The sequence below is a fragment of the Populus euphratica genome, unplaced genomic scaffold (assembly GCF_000495115.2).
Source record: "Populus euphratica unplaced genomic scaffold, PopEup_1.0 scaffold95.1, whole genome shotgun sequence".
Lineage (NCBI taxonomy): Eukaryota > Viridiplantae > Streptophyta > Magnoliopsida > Malpighiales > Salicaceae > Populus > Populus euphratica.
Genome location: NW_011499885.1, coordinates 842,922 through 847,305, shown reverse-complemented (window position 1 = coordinate 847,305; position 4,384 = coordinate 842,922).

Here is a 4,384-nt window from a genome sequence, read left to right as displayed (position 1 = left end):
ATATCCATTTTTTGGATTTTTAAATCGTGAGAAAGATGTAATTTTTTTATTGAAAAAAACATGGAAAATTATTTAGGACTTGACCGTATGCAAATAAATATTTTTTTTTCTTTTTATTTTTGAATTGTTTTGTTTTTTGAATATTTTGGAGAAAACCGGGCATTTTAATACTGGACTTGTATCTTACAATGTAAGTATACAACCCAATATTAAGCAAACTTTGTAGAAAAATATTTAAGAAAATCACAAATTTTTTGAAATGATTTTTTTGAATTTTTTGAATTTTTTTTGTTTTTTATATTAATATAATATAATTAAATATTAAAAGATGTGGGCTGGGCCGGGCTCAACCTATGAAAAGTGGGCCTAAATCGGCCCAAAATGGGTGGGCCGATGTTGGCCTAAGATTTTTGGTTTGGGCCGGGCTGGGCCCAGCCACATGGGTGGGCCGTAATTGGCGGCCCAACAACTAATTAATTAGCTGTTGCATGCAGCAGCCACGACGGGGAGGGGGGAGGGGTGATCGGAGAAGAGAATTAAGCAAGGAGGTTTACCTGGCGTTGGAAATCCGGCGGTCTGGTGGAGGACGACGGCGTGGCCGGTGGCTGCAGCTGTGGAGGCTGGCGGAGAAAGAAAGAAAAAGAGAGGGTTGGTTGTAAGAAAAATGGGCAGAAAAGTTGATTTTCAGCCAACTTTGGGTTCGATTTTCTCCTCTCTCTGAGCATGAAATTTGCTCCTATTTATAGAGATGAAAAGAGGGTAATCTCGTCTTCAATGGGGAAAAATTCTTAGCCCTTGATTCGACTCGAGGAATCCAGACCGTTGGCTCAAAATGTGCACCTCAAACTGTCAAATTTGACAAATCCTAGGCTGCAGGCTGCCCGAGGTGGCCACTTTAGGCCGACAAACGGAGCCTTTTTGAATCTTATAAACCTCACCGGACAATTCACTAGGCTAGAGGGGTTGTAGGTGGACATGTTGGTGCACGTGTAGTTGGATTTGGTGGCCAAACGAGGCAGAAAATGCGCCTGGAACGTTGCTACTCGGGCAGCTTTCAGGGGAAGACAATGAACAGTAACCTGTTTTTTTTTTAACTCATAAAACTTCAACTTCAGCCCCGAATTTACGCGTCTTTTTCATTATAGCCCTTGGTCTTGGATTTATGCAATTTCACCCCTAATTGACCATTAAACTTTCAATTTCATCAATTTGACCCCTGATTTCACTTAATTAACTTGGTAAAAATTAAATTTGGTTTCTTAAAATTTTAATCGTCTCAATTAAGCCCAAATTAGACTCCCAAACTTAATTTTTTCACCAATTAAGCCCTAAATAAAATTAATTTAACCCATTTAAAGTATAATTAAGTCCTTGCACTTAATTAAATCCTTCAATTGGACCTAAATTAATTCTTGAACATAATTAAAATTCAATTTGGCCCATGATTAAATTAAATTGGCCCATTAAAAATTTAATTATATCATTGGACTTAATTTTTATGCAAATTCGTCAAATGCTCATTTAATTTGACCTTTGAATTTGTATTTTTCTATTTTTGGGCATATTAGGGTACAATTAGGCCTTGAAATTACTTCCAAAATTACAGCTTTATTTTTTTCTATTTTTACAATCTTTCTAGATCAGCTTTCTCCACATTGCCAGTCTTTATTTTATTTTATTTTATTATTTTTTTTAAGAAGTGGATTTTGGAGAATAACCCAGAATTGGGTTATGACAACCTCTTTTTTTCATAAGTGGATTTAAAGCTTGTAAATGAATTTGTTAGGGTTCCAACAAACTAAAACTAGATTGGTTTCATCACAAGATTAATAATTTTGGATTTAGGTGGTTTTGTAACAAACTTAAAGACCAAGATAAAGTGTTTCTAGCCTTTTAATCTTGAAAGAAAGGTTTTAAACCCTTGATAAGAACCATCTTGAAGTTTTTAAATGTGAACATATGAAAGAGTTTGGTGGTTTTATGCAAATAAGTGTCTCAATTAAGGCTGACTAGGTTGGTCATTTTCATGGCTTCGTCGGAGCAACATCGATGTCAACGTTTCTTGAGACCACTTGATTGTGGTAAAGAAGTGCATACCTTTATGTTAGATCTAATCTTTCTCAATTTGAAGGTTGGTAGCTACACATTTATTTGTTTGAAAGTGTCAACCCGATCAACATAGAATCTGAAAACGTAAGAGTGGTTAATCAAAGATAAGATGTTACTGAGATCAAATATGGTATAAATGTGTGATTTCATAGAAATGAGGTTATAAAGGAAGTGTTTTTAAATTGAATAGTAGTGGTTATAACCTCAAAGGTGATTAGCAACACCACATTACCGAAGAAGAAGGTGCACAATAGCTAAACGATGTCGTAAAGGTTAAACCCTATAAATTAGAGTTTTTTAATTTTAGATCTAGCACAACTTAATCTAATCCCTATTCTTCTTATTTGTTTTAATTTAACCTCTATTCTTCTAATTAGGTAGTTAATTAGTATTTAAAAGTGCATTCTTATTAAAATTTTATATCATCATATTACACTGAAAGTATCATTAAATTCTTTAACTTAAGCATGTTTTATAATAACAAGTTTGATAATATAAGATAGCTTTAATTTATGATAAATATTCATTTTAAATGCAGACATATCTCATAATTGAAATGATTAACTATTGAAAGTGAAAGGACAAAGAAAAGGTTACGTTTAGAAAAAAGATGTTGATTCAATTCAAACTGGAACACCGTTGATTCATAATTGAAATGGCTAGTTGATCCTCTAGCCTTAATATTTTTTATCATTATTTAATCCTCACATTAATCTTACATCTCAAAATCCTCTTTAACTTATTATTATTATTATTATTATTATATAGTTAATCTCCCTGTGGTTCAATTTCGGTCTTGTCAGGTTATTTATTACTTCAATACTCCTACACTTAAGAGAAAATATCAATCTTTTGATTGTGTCATCAGTCTTACAAACATTTGCTCTCACTCCATCATGTGCCTCTTATGTATCGACAACAAAATTGATATCCAAGCTTTTCTTTTACTCCCACTTTCCCTCTCACCAAATTCATTTCCTACTTGAAAATTTATTGGGAATGTTTATAAGTAGTTTCTATTAAATAATTCATTCATTCATTTATCAAAAACTTATATATATATATATATATATATATATATTTCTTTGATCTTTTAGGAATATTTTGATTTTGAAATTACTGTTTAGTGAAGTTATTTGATATTCTTTATTATTGATATCTTAGATAACATCTTGATTTTTAATGGAATTAGGTGAAAACTTTTTTAAAAATTACGCTTCAATAAAAATTCTTTAACTTCAAGTATTAAAATGTTTAAAATAGATTATAATTAAAAAAAAATTATATTAAAAATCTTTTAGTTCACATGTTTTTACAAATTCAAAACACACAATCTCACATTAAAAAATTATTTGTTGTAGATTATATAATAAAAAATTAAAGATTTAAAATTTAGCCCATACATCAAAATCTTTAAAGAGAACATGTGCAAGGCTAAGTGATAAGTCGTGGGTTTTAGACACGCAGACTTGCTATGCTTGGCCCGAAAGTCCAGGCTGGATAAAATAATTTGAGTCGACAAAAATTATTATATGTCAACCCATGATTAAGCTGTGTAACCATTCTTTACCTAAACAATTTATTTTCAATAGGAAAACATCTTATTTTAAGGCAAAAGTTTTTTTGTCAAAATCTTTGTATGTGGTGGATAATTCAAGCAATACAATGAGAATTAATTATAATAATTATTAAAATTATTTTTACATCAATTTTAATTTTAAAAATCATGGTAAAAAGGGGTGGGGAGGTGTTTTGTACACTACGTAGTAGTGTTTACGTTATTTGTTATCTTTTCTACTTAATTTTACTTTAATCATTCTGGAGTTTAGATTTAGATTATTTTAAAGAGATTTTCAGCTTCTTTTTTAAGTTTGTAGACCTCAATTAATAATATAACTAATTAAGATAATGATGTTGAATTTCTAAAAGGTTAAATACATTCAATCTATTTACACCAAATAACAAGACTTTGATGACAAATATACTTTTTATATCTTTCATACCATCTAAATACTTTAAAAAGTTAGAATATACATAATATTCTGATATTGTTTTTTTTTTTTAAATATTTTTAAATATTTATTTTTATTTTTGTACTTTAAATTAATATATATTTTTTTATATCACTTTAAAATATTAATATTAAAAATAGTTTTTTAAAATAAAAAAAATATTATTTTAATATATTTTAAAATAAAAATAATTTAAAAAACAACCATTACTATACTTATAAATACTACTCTCTTCTTGAGATATTACAAATACAATTCTTTAA